Genomic DNA, 19,929 nt, shown 5'->3' on the forward strand with positions numbered 1-19,929 from the left:
ACCTCAACAACAAAAAGACAAATAACCCAATTAAAAAATGGGCAAAGGATATGAACAGGCACTTCACCAAAGAAGATATTCTGGTGGCTAACAGGCACATGAAGGAATGGTCATGATCATTAGTCATTAGAGAAACGCAGATCAAAACTACAGTGAGATATCTCAACCCAACAAGGCTAACACTAATCCAAAAAACACAAAATAATTAATGCTGGAGAGGTTGTGGAGAGACTGGAACACTTATCCACTGTTGGTAGGAATGTAAAATGGTACAACCACTTTTTGAAATTGATTTGGCACTTCCTTAAAAAGCTAGAAATAGAAGTACCATACGATCCAGCCATCCCGCTCCTTGGAATATATCCTAGAGAAATAAGAGCCGTCACACCAATAGATATATGCACACCCATGTTCATTGCAGCGCTGTTCACAATAGCAAAAAGATAGAAACAACCTAGGTGCCCATCAATGGACAAATGGATAAACAAATTATTGTATAGTCACACAATGGAATACTATGCAATGATAAAGAACAACGATGAAGCTGTGAAACATCTTATAGAACGGGGGAAGCTGGAACTTATGCTGAGTGAATTTAGTCAGTCACAGAAGGGCAAATACTGTACAAGACCACTATTATAAGTACTCAAGAAAAAGTTTAAACGCAGAAGAAAACATTCTTTGATGGTTATGAGGGTGGGGAGGGAGGGTGAGGGGTATTTACTAACTAGATGGTAGATAAGAATCATCTTAGGCGAAGGGAAGGACAGCACACACTACAGGGGAAGTCAGCATAACTGGACTAAATGTAAGCTACGAAGTTTCCTGAACACAACCAAATACTTTGAGAGACAGAGTAGCAGGGGTAGGGGTCTGGGGATCATGCTTTCAGGGGACATCTAGGTCACTTGGCATAACAAAGCTTATTAAGAAAATGTTCTGCATCCTACTTTGGTGATGGCATCTGGGGTCTTAAAAGCTTGCAAGCAGCCATCTAAGATGCATTAATTGGTCCCAACCACCTGGAGTAAAGGAAAATGCAGAATACCAAAGACACAAAGGAAGTATTAGCTCAAGAGACAGAAAGGGCCCCATAAACCAGAGACTTCATCAGCCTGAGAACAGAAGAACTAGATGGTGCCTGACTACCACCAATGACCGCCCTGACAGGGAACACAACATATAGTCCCTGATGACGCAGCAGAAAGATGGGCTGCAGAACTCAAGTTCTAGCAAGAAGACCAGACTTAATGGTCTGACTGAGACTGGAGGAACCCTGGAAAGCATGGCCCACGGATTCTCTATCAGCCCAGAACTAAAACAATTTCCGATGCCAAGTCTTCAGACAGGGATTGGACTGGACTGTGGGACATAAAGTGATACTTGTGAGGAGTGTGCCTCTTAGCTCAAGTAGACACAAGAGACTAAACAGGCAGCTTCTGTCCAGAGGTGAGATGGGAAGGCAGAGAGGGTTAGGAGCTGGTTCCATGGACATGGGGAATCCGGGGTCTAAAGGAGGAGTGTGCTGTCACAGAGTGGGGTGAGCAGTTAGGGTCACATAACAATGTATGTATACAATTTTGTATGGGAGACTAACTTGAAACAAACTTCATTTAAACTAAACAATAAAAAGAAAAGAAAGACTGACAATAAAAAAATAAATAAAGTATTGAAAAGCAAAGATGTCATCTTGGAGATTAAGGTGCGCCTGACCCAAGCTATGGTGTTTTCAATCACCTCATATGCATGTGAAAGCTGGATGATGAATAAGGAAGACTGAAGAAGAATTGATGCCTTTGAATTTCAGTATTGGTAAAGAACATTGAATATACCACAGACTGCCAAAAGAATGAACAAATCTGTCTTGGAAGAAGTACAACCAGAAATCTCCTTAGAAGCAAAGATGGCGAGACTATGTCTCACATACTTTGGACATGTTATCGGGAGGGATCAGTCCCTGGAGAAGGACATCATGCTTGGTAAAGTAGAGGGTCAGTGAAAAAGAGGAAGACCCTCAGTGAGATGGATTGACACCATGGCTGCAACAATGGGCTCAAGCATGACAATGATTGTGAGGATGGCGCAGGACTGGGCTGTGTTTCATTCAGTTGTACACAGGGTTGCTATGAGTCGGAACTGACTCAATGGCACCTAACAACAACAACAAAATTTAATTCTAGATATCAAAGAGGCAGTTTGATAAACCAGTATATAGAATTTAGGAGCAATGGCTAGGCTACATAATTGGAGAGTTATTTGCATAAAGATGGCATATAAAGCCATAGATCAGAAAAGACTAGATCACTAAGGGAGTTCTTGCAAACAGAAAAGGGAAGATGTCCAAGTGGTGAGAATCAGGATACTCCAGTCCTAAAAGATTGGCATAAAGGAAGAACCAAAGAAAACTAACAAGAGCAATCCAGTGCGGTATCATTATTTCATTAACTAGATTGTAATACTATGAGCATAATGTGGAATTTAATGTAAATTACATTTATTAAACATTCACCTACCAAAAATTGTTTCAGGTGAACTAAGTCTTAGATGCTAAGAATACGGAGTATACTTTAAATATTTTGCCCCACTAGAATTTGGAGGTTAATGCTGTTTACTAAAACCGTACTAATTTCCTGATAATGACTCAACATTGGAACAATGATTCAACTGAGAATTTTAAATGTTCAGGGTGGACCTGTTATACATTAGGTCACTATGAGTCTGAGCAGACAAGACAGTAACTAACAACAACAAAAAGGGAGGATCTGAAAGTTTACTGGAGTAAGAATATCTTCCTGCTACAAGGTAACTGGAGCTCAAAGAAAACTGAAGGTTTAAGTACAAAAAAAAACAAAAAAAAAACCAAAAAACTACCTGATTATATAAATATATCTAAATATAAAGTCCCCTGAGCTTTTAAAAAAAGCTTCCTAATTTTCTTATGGAAAACACAGCAATATGAATTATAACCTCAAACTCTTTGTTCTGTTCTTAAATTATCTTACAATCTCAAAGAAAAAAACTTTTGGCTAGTTAAATTCAATACAAGCCTATTCTGCTTTACATTCCACCTCTAAGGCTGCAGGGCCTACATGGAATCTGATGTGCTGCTAAGTACATAAGCTTTCCTTGGAGCATACAAATGACTTAGCCTTATGTTTCTATTAATGATTGTAAATTTATGTTGAACTTACTATGCTTTCTTGCTCCATCCACCACCACCATTCCCTAGCTACCCCACCACTGCCACCTCGCAACCAAAATTACACACTTTCAAGATTAGGGGATCAATTTAAACTCAGCAACGCAGTTCAAAAAACTTCCCATAAATATAATGACTACTCAACTAATGTTTACCCTATTTGGACTAAAAAGCTGCTAATTTAAAAGGTTTTCTCCTTAGGGATCTGGAGTGTAAACACAGACCCTCACTTAATCTAGGGGAAAATCATAAGAATTTTCTCTAATTTAATATTTAATATGTCTACAATTCATTTTAGATATTCAAATCTAAACCTTCCTGATTTATCCTCAGAAGTTGAAGAGGGCAGAAGTGGAAAAAGAAGCACTTCTTACTCCATGAGGGTAGCTGTTCCATGAACAGCCTTTGAAAACCCATTACACTTCTTATATTAAGACTTGTTACATCCATGGGGGTGAGGTAGCTGCCCACAACTGGACGCCCTCTCTGATGACCCTTATCAAGCTATCAGCAGAGATTTATTAAGGAGAAATCACAATCAAACCCAGGTTCCTAGGAGCAAACCAGATCCATATTGGAGAAATGGTGGTCAAGAGTTTAGAACAAAATGGTCTTTTCCCCCCAGTGATATATATGTAAATTCTCACAAGCCTTTCTGCAACATATAATTGACATGAAGTATACTTTACCTCATGTGTCATGGATTATCAACTCCTGGTAAACACAATTTGCAGAGCAAAACCTGGCCATCCTGACAGTCTTGAAGATTTTGTATGGAGGTACTATTGAGCAGTAGAATGGCATAAATGAAGGTTAAAATGAGATATGTTCATGGGATGTCGAGTTTGGCATTTAATGGGAACAACACTTGTGCTTAAGAATCATACTTACACATAATTGTGAAGAAAAGCTAATTTGGGACTGAAAGAGGATGCAAATAATGCAAATACAATCAAATTTATATAACTCAAAATCCTCTAGAAATGGACCTTAAATGCCTTCCCTTTTTTACTTTGTTTTGGAATCTTCCTAAAATGTAAAACACTTTCTGGCGTCTCTGATCTGAATGTGATGAACAGAATTTAACATTTTCTTCATGAGTCAGAATCATTACCTCAAACAACAGGCACTGAACTGTGCTGAAATACACTAATGCCCTCTGGAGCTACTGAAGTTTTATGGCTATTTTTTATATACTAAATAGACCCAGACTGTTGTATTTTTTGAGCTCTTATGCTTGGATTTTTTTTCTTTTTCCATCTTTGTTTTGCACTACCAGCTGTCATATTTTAAACCAAAAATATGTACTTACCTCTAGAAATGTCTTTTCCCCTTCTAAATTATAATTACCTGTATACCTGGAAACTAGATTATCAAGCATGCAAAATAAGAATATATGAGATAATTAATAAGAAAGAGTAAATAAGATAATAGTTGATATTTGTGGAGTGTTGATTATATGCCGACACTATCCTAAGTGCTGGGTAAGTATTAACTTTTGTGATCCTACATCAATCATAATAGACAGATTTCTAATTTGACAGATGAGAAAATTGAGGCACAGACTGCGGAAATAACTTGCCCAAAGCCACACAGGCTTCAACACCAGGGGCCTGGCTCAAAGGAGTATAACTAGTCTCTACAAAGTATGGGCATGTAGTAGTTGATTAGGAGGAGTATGGTCACTTTGGAATCTATTTTGATTGTTCCAAGCTCTTTATTTTCCCCATATTTCTTGGTTTCTGGCAGTATTCCAGATGGATTCATTTTCTAGGTCATTAAGCCTCATGTAAGTGAAGGTTACTAAGAAAAAAAAAATGTATATATGAAATGTATTTTAAGAAATGCAATCAATTCCTACACCTGTTACAAATTCTAAAAATAAGCCTCTCCCTTGCCAATGCAGTGTGCCCCAGCTCAGATCTTAGAAAATGAGTCTTCATTTCAGGGCATACAAGAAGAGTGTTTCTTCCCCACATGAATTTCCTGAACACAGAAGTCCCTCTCTTTCTAAGGAGAATCATGAGGGCTGGTTCACAGACACTTAATTTCCAAACCAAACCGAGAAAGCACAGCAGTGAGAACTGAGAGGTTTCTATTGGTCCGGTCTGTCACTTCTTTTTCTCTTAGGTGGTAAACATCTGACACAGCTCTGCTCCATTTTGACGGAAGGCTTATCTAATTCCAGAAAATCTCCTGCTGTATTGAATTTACTGAGCATTATTCAAAAAGCAGGTGGCAATACCACAGAGGCATAAAGAAAGATAAAAGGCTTGACACTGGAGGATGAAGTAGTAACAGGGTTTCTAGATTATTTCCAAAAGACAACAGTTTTATTATCTTTTATTCTATGTAATTTGTGAAGAATTACTGTAAAATGTTGGACCTGCTAGTTTGGGAGTGGGATTTTGGAGGACTTGGTACTAAAACAGGTTAATTATACTAACATCCAGTGGCTTCTTCTCCACAATGATTTGCAAGTTTATTAAAGCAAAACAAAAATACTCAAACAGAGGAAATCTAAAAGGCCTCCAGGCAATGATACAGTACACATCACCCACATATTTCATCAGACAATCTTCTGGGAAAACAAGGACTCATGAATAACAAATAATGCAGTATTTCACCAGGGAGAAAAAGAACTACATTTTATCTCTATTATTCAGCAGCTGCCAGAAGCTGATTTAAAAAGCACGATGGATTGGGTGGGGCGGGGGGTGGGGGAGGTTCCCCTTATGACATAGTTTAAATTAAAAAAGAAACTGTTTTCTATTATTAATTTTTGAAATGTTCTTGTTATATTGACTACAGCCCTCTCTCAAAAAAGGGCTAAATGACGGCAGTGCAGCATCTGGCACAGAGACGTTGCGAGTCATCAAACTTCACACTGACCCAGAAAGATGCTTTGTGGGGGTTGAAGCTAACTCAAGAAAATGTCAAGATTACACCTCTCTGAGTGAGCAAGCCCATTTTCCTAGACCCTCCTACAGAAATAGCCCCAAAGGCTTGATAAGTGCAAATTTTTAATATGCTTAACACTTTTTAGAAATAAAAGAATGCCCTCCACTAAAGCACAAACTCTCTGTGATGCATCTCTGCTCTATCTTTGAAACTCCATGTTCCTGGTCACAGTTCATAGGCGCTGGGGACTTTTTTTTCATTCTTGACTTGATTTAGCCACTTGCTTACTAAGCCCGGTTGTAAGCTACTTGTTGAAGTAGCAAAAAAGAACAAATTCACGGTCTGGCTCTCAGAGACCTTATCCCACAAGTACAAAACAAAGATCAGAGCACCTATATGGTACTCCATCTATCCTGTTCACAATTAAAGGGCTTCACATTTGTTTGTTTACTTTTAAGTAGTCTACCTTTAGACATTTTTCTAAGGTAATTTTTTTTAAATATAAATTGCTGTACTAATAATTTAATATTAATAATATATTTGAGTTCAAGATGTACTTAAATAAAATATTTTCAAGTGTGAATAGAAGCCATGAAACAGAATCTGCCTCGATTACCTTTGACGAAATCTACAAATCTGCTGGCACCTCTGCCCATATTCGCCTGATAAAATGGAAAATATTTTCCACCTCCCGTGTATTTTTCAAAGGAACCCTGGTGGTGCAATGGTTAAGCGCTTGGCTATTCAAAAAAAGGTCAGTAGTTTGAATCCCCCAGTTGCCCCATGGGAGAAAGACGTGGAAGTCTGCTTCTGTAGAGATTACAGCCTGGAAACCCTATAGGGCAGTTCTACTCTGTCCTACAGGGTCACTATGAGTCAGAATCGGCCCAATGGCAATGGGTTTGGATTTTGATATATATTTTTCAAGGAGCCCTGGTGGCTCCTTGAACCCACTAGCAGCTCTGTGGGAGAAAAACTTGGCGATCTGCTCCCATAAAGATTTCAGCCTAGGAAACCCCATGGAGCAATGGTATTCAGTCATACAGGGTTGCTGTGAGTTGCAATCAACTTGAAGGCAGCCAAAAATAACAACATATATTTTTCACCTCCTATATAAATCTAATTCTGTACCTTGGATCTAAACTCCTCATTCATGTTCTCAGTGACTTCCTCTAGCAATAATTCCCTTTCTCTTGTTCAACCTCTTCTTCTCTACTAGAAACGTCCCTCATTATTAACTATGCTAAAATCACAGCCAGATTAAAAGATAAAAGGAAAGCTTTCTTCAACCCCCAGTTCCCTTGCGGTTACTGTCTAAGCTTAAAACCACGGAAATTTAGCTCCCATCACCCTTGCTCCATTAAACTGATCTTGTCAAAGTCACAAGTGATTTTCATGTCATTAAATCCAGGAACTGTTTTTAGATCCTCCTTTCAAATTTCTATAGAATTTGACACTGCTGACATCCTTCCCTCATGAAACACTTTCTTGCCTTAGCTCCGTACTCTCAAATTTTCCATTCTCCTCCAACCTCTGTTGCCACTCTTTTTCAGTCCTGTGATGACACTCCTCTTCCTGGCCTCATCAAATGGGGTTCCTAGGGCTCTACTGAACACTTTATTCTTACTCTACATTTGTTCCCTATGTCATCTTAAAACTCTTATGCAAATGACAATGTTATCTATCCATCCAATTTGTTGACTGCAGAAGCCTGGAGTTAGAAAGTTCTTTCCTTTCCTCCCCTCTAAAGTCAATCCATCACCAAGTTCTACTACTTTTACCTTCTGGATAAATTTAAACTCTACACTTCTCTTTGCTATCCCTATTGCCATGTCACTAACAAAAGCCTCCATAACCTCTCATCAGGATTAGTACAATTGCTTCATACCTGGTTTCTTGAGTTTTTTCTCATCCAATCAATTTCCTGTATGTATTCTAGAACAATCCTACTTTTCTTTTTAATTATTACTCTTAATTTCACATGTAATACATGAATAAGTTCTTATTATAAAAGTTCAAATACTACAGATATAGAGAGAATAAAAAGTTAAAGTCTCCAGTACACACACTTTGGAAAGATTTGGGATTGCTTAGACAGTTGAAGATGAATATATCTTAGAAATGAGTGATTCTAGCAGACATACTATTGTACATATATACCAGGACATATGCAAGAATGTTCATAGCATTATTGTCATAGAATAATAAAGAAAAAACATCTAAAATATTCAAAAAGTCCACTGATTGAAAACCAGATAAAAGTGTATAATATTCATGAATGCAATATTAAAAAGCAGGGGAAGTGGACAAACTACATCTATACATGTACATCCATTTAGAGAAATCTAATAAAAAACACTGAACAAAAAAGCAGGTTTGCATGATTTCATTTATATAAAGTTCAAAATCATGTAAGACTTTTATAAAGTGTTGTTTAAGGATATACATATACATGAATCTATAAAGAATAAAAATGATAAATCTAAAATTCAGGTTGTTACCTTCTGGTGGGGGGGACATAGCTACAGGATGAGAGAGGAGCACACGGGTTTCTAAGGTACTGATACAATCTGTTTCTTAAACTGGATTACGATCTTCACTTTAGTTTCCCCAACTCCTAGCATAGTGCCTGGCACATAGTAAGTGAGCAATAAAAATTACTGAAATAAAGGCAGGAAGGAAGGAAATAAACTTCAGTTTCTGGATATAATATATTACCTTGTAGCAGGCTGAAGTTCCCATGAAAAACAATCAGAAAACGCAATTTGGATAAAATACAAAAAAGAAAAACACCTATGTGAAGTCCTCGAGAGTTGCCAATAGAGACAAAATTGAAAGGTCAAGGTACCAGAGGGAAGAGAATTATTTAGAGTTCTGCACTCTGCATTTCTGTATTTCCCTTTGGGTATATAATAGTAATATGACATTGAGGGAAGGCTAAGAATCCAGGCTGAAGGCAGCTGCTAAGAGGTAGAGAAAGCAGCTAAGTTTTGTCAATCTCACAGGCCTGGCAAAAATAAATAAATAAACTTAGGGCTGCAAAAGTAGTCATGCCTTAAGAAGAGAAATCCCAGAGAGAGGGGAAGTGAGAAAAGACTAGACATACTCAAAAAATGTGTTGAATTCTTAAGCTGCCTATGGTGAGAGTCTAAGATGATAAGCAAATGCTGAAGGAAAACACAGTTGAGTTTTTTTCAGTCTCACAACACTGGGAAGACTAAATCAAAGTTTAGGACCTGCCAATGATGAAGAGCCCTAGCAAATGTCCCAGGTTCTCAGCTGAGACCCCTGAAGTGCTATACTTTGGAAGTGGGAGTGAATAAGAAGTAGTCTGAGCCTTACTAAGACTACTAACCATCCTTGGGACAGCTCAAACACTTGTTAGATTAAGATGATCTGTCTCTATTCTAGTTACTTATCAGAGATCGGGTAAAGCCCTCCTGGAAGAAGAAAACACATTTAGAACTTTTATAAAAACACAATGTCTGACACTCAATCTCAAACTACCAAGCATACCAAGAAACAGGAATAAGTGAAGGAAAATATATATATATATATATATATATATATATATATATAAACAAACCCACAGATGATCAGGTACTTGAATTATTAACACAGATTTCTAAATAACTATAATATATATATATCCAAGAAAACAGAGGATAAGCTGTAGAATTTCCTTGAGAACTGGAATCTACTTTTTTCGGAAAAAAAAACTTTATTTTAAAACTAAAAAAAAAAATATCATAATAAGTGAAATCAAGAACTAGATAAATGGTTTTAATTGGAGGTGGACAACACAAAAGAAATAATTAGTAAATTGGAAGACAAATTGTTAGAAAATATCCAGGCCAAAACTTGAAAATTAAAATGGATAGAAATACAGGAAAGAATACAAACAAAAAGGGTCTAATGTATTGGGAGTCACAGAAAGGAAGAAGACAGAAACAATATTAGAGAAAGACACCTAGCCTTCAATTCAAGAAGTACTATAAATCAGTGGTGGATAAATTGATATCACAGTCAGTGTGGAAAAATGAAACCAAAAACAAAATATGGAAACAGTCAGAGAAAAGAAACTCTACTTTCAAAAGAGTAGCAACAAAATTGACATTTGTCTTCGCAACAGGAACAATGGAGACCAGAAAGTAATGAAATATTATTGTGATACAAGGAAAACTAAATCCTGAAAACCAAGAATTCTATTTTAAGAGGAAATATCCCTTCAAATGTGAAGATGTAATAAAGGGATTTCAAGTCAACCAAAACCTGAAAACAGAAAGAATCCTCATTACCGGACCCACAATTAAAAAGTTAAAAGGAAAATTATGCCAGATGTTGTTGTTGTTAGGTGCCATCAAGTTGGTTCCGACTCATAGTGACTTTATGTACAACAGAACAAAACAGTGCCCAGTCCTGCGTCATCCTCACAATTGTTATGCTTGAGCCCACTGTTACAGCCATTGTGTCAATCCATCTCGTTGAGGGTCGTCCTCATTTTTGCTGATCCTTTACCTGTACATAGATCAAGAGGCAGTTGTTCAGACAGAACAAGGGGATATTTTGTGGTTTAAAGTCAGGAAAGGTGTGCATCAGGGTTGTATCTTTTCACCATACCTATTCAATCTGTATGCTGAGCAAATAATCTGAGAAGCTGGACTATATAAAGGAGAATGGGGCATCAGGATTGGAGGAAGACTCATTAACAACCTGCGTTATGCAGACGACACAACCTTGCTTGCTGAAAGTGAAGAGGGCTTGAAGCACTTACTAATGAAGATCAAAAACAACAGCCATCAGCATGGATTACACCTCAACATAAAGGAAACAAAAATCCTCACAACTGGACCAATAAGCAACATCATGATAAATGGAGAAAAGATTGAAGTTGTAAAATATTTCATTTTACTTGGATCCACACTCAACACCCATGGAAGCAGCAGTTAAGAAATCAAACAACACATTGCATTGGGCAAATCTGATGCAAAAGGCCTCTTTAAAGTGTTGAAAAGCAAAGATGTCACCTTGAGGACTATGGTGCACCTGACCCAAGCCATGGTGTTTTCAATCGCCTCATATGCATGCAAAAGCTGGACAATTAATAAGGAAGACCAAAGAAGAATTGACATCTTTGAATCGCGGTGTTGGCGAGGAATATTGAATATACCATGGACTGCCAAAAGAACGAACAGGTCTGTCTTGGAAGAAGAACCACAAGAGTGCTCCTTTAGAAGCAAGGATGGCGAGACTACATCTTACATACTTAGGACATGTTGTCAGGAGAAATCAGTCCCTGGAGAAGGACATTATGCTTGGTAAAGTACAGGGAAGGAGAGGAAGATCCTCAGTGAGATGGATTGATACAGTGGCTGCAACAATGGGCTCAAGCATAACGATTGTGAGGACAGCTCAGGATTGGGCAGCATTTTGTTCTATTGTTCATAGGGTTGCTAAGAGTTGGAACTGACTCAATGGCACCTAACAACAACAACTACTTTACCAAGCATGATGTCATTCTCCAGGCATTGATTCTTCCTGATAACATGTCCAAAGTACATGAGACATAGTCTTGCCATTCTTGCTTCTAAGCAGCATTGCAGCTGTATTTCTTGGAAGACAGATTTGTTCTTTCTTCTGGCAGTCCAGGGTATATTCAATATTCTTTGTCAACACTATGATTTAAAGGTGTCAATTCTTCTTTGGTCTTCCTTATTCATCGCCCAGCTTTCCCATGCATATGAGGCGAATGAAAAAACTATAGCTTTGGTCAGGCACACCTTAGTCTTCAAGGTGACATCTTTGCTTTTTTTTTTTTTTTAACACTTTAAAGAGGTCTTTTACGTCAGATTTGCCCAATGCAATGCGTCGTTTGATTTCTTGACTGCTGCTTCCATGGGTGTTGAGTGTGGATCCAAGTAAAATGAAATCCTTGACAACTTCAATCTTTTCTCTGTTTATCATGATGTTGCTTATTGGTCCAGTTGTGAGGATTTTTATTTTCTTTATGTTGAAACGTAATCCATACTGAAGGCTGTAGTCTTTGATCTTCTTAAGTGCTTCAAGTCCTCTTCACTTTCAGCAAGCAAGGTTGTGTCACCTGCATAACACAGGTTGTTAATGAGTCTTCCTCCAGTCCTGAGGCCCTGTTCATCTTCATATAGCCCTGCTTCTCGGATTATTTGCTCAGCATACAGATTGAATAAGTATGGTGAAAGGATACAACCATGACACATATCTTTCCTGACTTTAAACCATGCAGTATTCCCTTGTTATGTTTGAACAACTACCTCTTGGTCTATGTTCAGGTTTCTCATGAGCACAATTAAGTGTTCTGGAATTCCCAGTCTTTGCAATGTTATCCATAATTTTGATCCATAGTCAAATGCCTTTGCACAGTCAATAAAACACAGGTAAACATCTTTCTGGTATTCTCTGCTTTCAGCCAGGATCCAACTGACATCAGCAATGATATCTCTGGTTCCACGTCTTCTTCTGAATCCAACTTGAATTTCTGGCAGTTTCCTATAGATGTACTGCTGCAGCTACTTTTGAATGATCTTCAGCAAAATTTTACTTGTGTGTGATATTAATGATATTGTTTGGTAATTTCCACATTCAGTTGGATCACCTTTCTTTGAAACAGGCATAAATATGGATCCCTTACAACTGGTTGGCCAGGTAGCTGTCTTTCAAATTTCCTGGCATAGATGAGTGAGCACTTCCAGAACTGCATCCATTTGTTGAAATATCTCAACTGGTATTCCAGCAATTCCTGGAGCCTTGTTTTTCGCTAATGCTTTCAGTGCAGCTTGGACCTCTTCCTTTAGTACCACTGCTTCCTGATCATATGCTACCTCTTGAAACAGTTGAAAGTCAAACAATTCTTTTTGATTAGTGACTCTCTATTCCTCCCATCTTTTTTTGATGCTTCCTGTGTCAGTCAATATTTTCCCTGTAGAATCTTTCAGTATTGCAACTCAAGGCTTGAATTTTTCTTCAGTCTTTTCAGCTTGAGAAATGCCAAACTTGTTCTTCCCTTTTGGTTTTCTAACTCTAGGTCTTTGCACATGTCATTATAATACTTTACTTTGTCTTCCCGAGCCGCCCTTTGAAATCTTCTGTCCAGTTCTTTACTTCATTATTTTTCCTTTCGCTTTAGCTACTCAATGTTCAAGAGAAAGTTTCAGAGTCTCTTCTGACATCCATTTTAGTCTTTTCTTTCTTTACTGTCTTTTTAACAACCTCTTGCTTTCTTCACGTATAATGTCCTTGATGTCATTACACAACTTGTCTGGTGTTTGGTCATTACTGTCCAATGCATCAAATCTATTTTTGAGATGGTCTCAAAAATTAGGTGGGACATACTCAAGGTCATACTTTGGCTCTTGTGGATTTGTTTTAAGTTTCTTCAGCTTCAACTTGAACTTGCTTATGAGCAATTGATGGTCTATTCCACAGTCGGCCCCTGGCTTTGTTCTGATTTATGATATTGAGCTTTTCCATCATCTCTTTCCACAGATGTCGTTGATTTGATTGCTGTGTATTCCATTTGGTGAGGTCCACTTGTATAGTCACTATTTATGTGGTTGAAAAAAAGAATTTGCAATGAAAAAGTCATCAGCCTTGCAAAATTCTATCATGTGATCTCCAGCGTTGTTTCTATCACTAAGGTCATATTCTCCAACTATCAGTCCTTCTTTGTTTCTAACTTTTGCATTCCAATCACTAGTAATTATCAATGCACCCTGACTGCACGTTCAATCAATTTCAGACTGCAGAAGTTGGTAAAAATCTTCAATGTCTTCATCTTTGGCCTTAGCGGTTGTGCATAAATTTGAATAATAGTCATATTAACTCATCTTCCTTGAAGGCGTATGGGTATTATCCTATCATTGACAGTATTGTACTACAAGACATATCTTGAAATGTTCTGTTTGACAATGAACGCAACTCCATTCCTCTTCAATCTGTCATTCTCAGCATAGTAGACCGTATGATTATCCTATTCGAAATGGCCAGTACCAGTACATTACAGCTCACTGATATGCCTAGGATATTGATCTTTATGCATCCCATTTAATTTTTGATGATTTCCAATTTTCCTAGAGTCATACTTCATACATTCCATGTTCCAATTATTAATGGATGTTTCCCGCTGTTTCTTCTCATTTTGAGTCGTGCCACATCAGCAAATGAAGGTTCCAAAAGCTTGACCCCAACCATGTCATTAAGGTCAAACTGTACTTTGAGGAAGCAGCTCTTCCCCAGTTGTCTTTTGAGTGCCTTCCAACCTGAGGGGCTCATCCTCTGGCACTATACCAATGTTCCACTGTTATTCATAAAGTTTTCATTGGCTAATTCTTTTCAGAAGTAGATTGCTGGTCCTTCTTCCTAGTCTGTCTTAATCTGGAAGCTCAGGCGAACCTGTCTGCCATGGGTGACTCTGCTGGTATTTGAATACCAGTGGCATAGCTTCCAGCATCACAGCAACATGTAAGCCCCCACAGTATGACAAAATGACAGACGCATGGATAGAAGCACCAAAATACAGGACAGAATTAGTAGCAGTAGAAATGGTAAATATATGGGTAAATCTAAGTTAATATAGATGGTACATGATAGTAATAGTAATAATAATGTGTCATGGGTTTTAAAATACATCTTGAATTAAAATGCAATACAAAAGGTGAATGGGGAGGGGGTAAATGTAGTTAAAGAGTACTGATGTCCTATTTTGTCTGAGAAATGGAAAAGTACTAACTTATAATAGTATGTAAGAAGCTAAGGATGGATGTTTTAATCCATATAATAACCACTAAATGTATAGAAAAATAATGTATAACTAATAAGCTAAGATAAGGAAGAGTGGGACAGTAATAAAAAAAAATACTATAAAATATATAAAAAAATGCTATACCATGGATGGACCTTGAAAAAATTAGGCTAAGTGAAGGAAGCTAGTCACAAAACACCACATATTGCATAGTTCCATTTAAATAAAATGTCCAGAATAGGCAAATCAATAGAAATAGAAAGTAATACAGTGGTTGCCAAGTATTAGGGGAAGGGATGAGTGAGGATTGACTAATAATAGGAGCAGGGTTTCTGTTTGTGGTGACAAAAGTGTTCTGAAATTAGATGGTGATCATTGCACAATTCTATAAATATACTAAAAACTACGGATTTATACACTTTAAAAAGGTGAATTTCATAGTATGTGAATTACGTTTCAATAAACATGTTATATAAAAACAACCAATTAGACAAAACACAAGATATTTCTTTGAAACTGAGAAAAATACTAGCAATAGAAACAAATATACAGGGCAAGAAGATAATGCAGTTATCAAACCCTGACTTTTTTTGGTAATGCTTAATACGTTCAAGGATATGAAACCTAAGATTAAGAATATTGGCAGAGATCTGCATATACTAAAATGAACCAAATGGCCATTCTAGAAATGAAAAATAAAAACCCCTAACCTTAATTAAAAGTTAGTCAACACATTAAAGACTCATTGAACATAGATGGAGAAAGAATTAGTAAAATTAAAAATTAACAAAAAGCCAAACTCACTGCTGTTGAGTCAATTCTGACTCATAGCAACCTTACAGGACAGAGTATAACTGCCCCATAGGGTTTCCAAGGCTGTAAATCTTTACAGAAGCAGACTGTCACATCTTTCTCTTGTGTAGCAGCTGATGGATTCAAGCCACCAACCTTCTGGTTAGCAGTCCACTGGTTAACCACTGGACCACCAAACCAAAAACACCAAACCTGTTGCCGTCTAGTCGATTGCAACCCATAGTGACCCTATACTGCACCACCAGGGCTCCTGAAATAGATCATAAATTATCTAGATTAAACACAGAGAAACAGAAGAATGGAGCATAGAAAAAAGAACATGGAAGAAATAGGGACTGTATCGGAAGTATCCAACATATCTATAATTGAAGACCTAAGAGGGGAGGAGGAAAAAGCAAATGCAGCAAAATCACCATTTCAAAAGGTAATAGCTAAGAGTTTTCCAAAAGATATTAAACTTAGATTCAAAAGGCACTACAAGCCATAAGATGGACTAATACAAAAAAAAAAAAAAAAAAAAAAAAAAAACCAACACCTAGGCATATCATAATAAAACTTCTGAAAACTTAAGAAAAAGAAAAGCAAGATATAAGGACAAAAAATATATATTCACAGGAGCAACATAAGATTTACAGCTGACTTCTCAAAAAAATAATGGAAATAAGGTGACACAGGATTGGCAACTTTGAAGTGCAGAAAGAAAATAACTGCTAATTGAAAATTATATGCACAGTGAAAATACCTTCAATAATGTAAACTAAAGTGAACTAAAAATAGATAGTTTAAAAAACAAAAGAATCTGAAAGACTTTTCAGTAGCAGACAAATACTACAGAAAATACTAAGAAGTGCTTATTAAGCAGAAAGAAAATGATCCCATATGGAAGCTTGAAGATACAGAAAGAAAAAAACAAAGGGAATGATAAATATGTCGATTAATCTACATGACTATTAATTATTTAAGTAACTAATCATTATGATTAGAGAAACTACTAAAGAAGACTAAAGAAAAAATCAAATACAAAGCTAAACCCCAAAACCTACTGCCATCTAGTCAATTCCAACTCATACTGACCCTATAGGGCAGAGAGGCACTGCCCCATAGGGTTTTCAAAGAGCAGCTGGTGGATTCGAACTGCAAACCTTTTGGTTAGCAGCTGAGCTCTTAAGCACTGCGCCACCAAAGCTAGTGGTGAAAAGAAAGGACAGAAGGGGCTAGACAAATAGAAATCAATAGTGTAACGGTACATGCAAAGCCAAATATATTATTAATTATATTAAGCAAAAAGAAATACTCAGATTTAAAATATTTTCAGTCAAATTTTTATAGATATTCACTGTCAAAAAGAAATATACTTAAAAGGATATACCAAAACAAACAAACAAACCTGTTGCTGTCAAGTCGATTCCGACTCATAAGAACCCTATAGGACAGAGTAGAACTGTCCAGTATGGTTTCCACGGAGCGGCTGGTGGATTCGAACTGCCGATCTTTTGGTTAGCAGCTGTCGTAGCTCTTGACTACTGAGCCACTGGAGCTCCATAAAGGATATAGACAGTTAAAGTAAAAGAACTGGAAAAACATATAAAACTAACTCATGAAAATCAACAGCATTTATGTAACAGGCAGTCCCTGGGTTATGAATATCTGACTTATGGACAACTCATATTTGTCATATAATGTTAATGTAAATTTGACCTTACTTTGAAAGGAATGAACCAACCTCTAAAAAAATCAAACCAGGATGTCTGGGCAGCACTGCACTATAGACAGAAGCACCATGCCATTCCTCCACAGCAAAGATCCGGAAAACTAAGACAGAGACACACATCAATCCTGAAACACTAAGCATCAAATGAAGAGATAAAGAACTCAGCCAAGCACTGAATGGAATAAGAAACTGACAGAGAAGACACAGCAAGAAGAGATACATGCAGAGGTCCCCGATTAGCAAACACAGCATGGATCAGCCATCTTAGACTCCTATCAGAGATCGAAGAACAGGGGGTATGAGAGAGCAGCTTCACGGACATTCCAGCAGGAGACAGAACAACCGGTACCCAGCGATACATGCTTTCCCACTCCCCATCCTTCTTCATCCCCACTTGGCCAGCTCTGCTTCTTGCAGCTACAGTCTCTTGGCTGGAAAGCACTGTTTTCACCCCAGTGCCACTTGGATTCCATCCGCCAACACTGGCCAGCTCCCTGAGTGCCATTTGTTGGCTGCTGGTGTTGCTTTTTTCCGCTTCTTTAGATTTCTTCCTTACCTCTCACCACCTATCCCTCCTTTCTCCCAAATACCTGGCTCCATGTGCCATCTTTGATTCTTCCTGAAAGGCTGTGAAACACCACTCAACTGTGAAACTGCTTCCTGGCCCATGTCGCCATACTTGTGAGACCCCAGGGGTTTTTGTTTGTTTGTTTCTTCTCATTTGTTTTCTACTGATTTGTTTCTTTTGCTTTGCTTTTCTCAGCTTGGGGGCTCTTTCTAGCTGGGCAGTACTGTGCAGCTTGGGAGCTACTCCCTTACTCTGTGCAGACATGCATTAGGATCCCTGGGGGCATTTATTTTTTCTTGTTTTTCATTTTGTTTTGTTTTCTTCTCTCTCTTTTTCCCTTTTTGTTTTTCTTGATTTCTCAGTTTTTCATCTCTCTATACTTATCTTCACTTCCTGTCTCCTGAAAACCTGGCACTGTGGGAGACCTCAACCCCTTCTAGCCAGGTTGTACTTCACAGCCTTGGAGCAATTTCCCCAGTCTTTGCAGCAGTACTGGTGGGAACCCCAAGGGCTTTTATTTTCTTTGTCTCTTTTTTATTTATTCATTTTTTTCTTTTACCCTTTTTCTTTTTGTTTTTCTCCATTTCTCAGTCTCTTATCTCTCCACTCCAATGGCAAGCTCCCTTAGCACTCTTTCTTGTTTGTTTATTTGTCCGTTTTTGGCTCCTGTTCCCCTCTCCTATCTCTCCTCTTTCCCATACCTATCGTAGCTCCACACATCACAATCACCCCCCTCCTTCCTGCCTACCTACACCATGCGCTGAGCATAACACCACCAAGCAGCACAAGCACAGTCCACCAGAATCTGCTCTGCACTGATTCCCAACCCGCCCTGTCGACCCTAGTACATGCAACAAACCATTCCAGCAATGCCCCTTCTGCTGGACCTACACTGCTGTACGATACTTGAGAGACTGATCCTGCCCATTGGAAATGGAGGTGAAAAGTATTGTGCCCACAGACGAGCAAACAACAAGGAACGCACAGCCCGCCTGCTCAGACATAACCAAATAAAACAAAAAGCAGGACAAAATAAAAAAAAAAAACTACAATCAATAAACAGGGAAAATAACTACTGAATGTCCCAAAGACAGCAGACAATATGAAAATGTACGCAAAAACAGGACAAGATGGTTCCAGTAGGCATCGAAAATAAAACACCAGATGACTTTCCAATAGAAGAAAAGTCACTCGAACTACCTGATAGGGAATTCAAATCTCTAATATTCAGAGCTACCCAAGAATGTAAGCAAAAAACAGACAAATCAGAGGAAAAAATTAACAAATTCATGGAAAAGACAGAAAATTCATGGAAAATAAAAACAAAAAAATGGAAGAATTCAGGAAAATAATACAGGAACAAAACGCCAAAATAAATTCACAACTAGAAATCATACAAAAACAGTAACTAGAATTCCAAAAGATAAACAACAAGACTTCAGAAATGGACAGTGTCACAGAATGGCTGAGGAGCAGTTTTGAAATGGTGGAAGACAGGATCAGTGAAATTGAAGACAAACACTTGGATACAATGCTGTCTGAGGAAAACCCAGAAAAAAGAATGAAGGAAAATGAAGAAACCCTGAGAATTCTGTGGGGAAAATCAAAAGTGAAAATTTGCAAGTGATCAGAGTTCCAGAACAGGGAGAGAAAACAGAAAACCCAGAGAGGATGATTGAAGACTGGTGACAGAAAATTTCCCCAATATCATGAAAGATGAAACGCTGACAATTCAAGAAGCTCAACGAACCTCATATTAAACTTAAAAAGAAGATCACCAAGCCATATCATAATCACACTCACTAAAACCAAAGACAAAGAATCCTGAGAGCAGCTCAAGAAAAACAAAAAGTCGCACACTGGAGAAACAATAAGACTAAGCTCAGATTATTCAGCAGAAACCATGCAGGCAAGAAGGCAATGGGATGACATATATAAAAACTTGAAAAAAAAAAAATTGC

The 19,929-nt window shown here is 37.8% G+C and overlaps 1 protein-coding gene across 1 annotated transcript in view; it reads right to left on the reverse strand.

The window, feature by feature from the left end:
* Nucleotides 1–19,929, reverse strand: part of GPR158 (G protein-coupled receptor 158) — a 734,231-nt gene that overhangs the window by 392,927 nt on the left and 321,375 nt on the right. The window lies entirely within an intron of this gene.

This window comes from Trichechus manatus, unplaced genomic scaffold, assembly GCF_000243295.1.
Source record: "Trichechus manatus latirostris isolate Lorelei unplaced genomic scaffold, TriManLat1.0 scaffold00075, whole genome shotgun sequence".
NCBI lineage: Eukaryota > Metazoa > Chordata > Mammalia > Sirenia > Trichechidae > Trichechus > Trichechus manatus.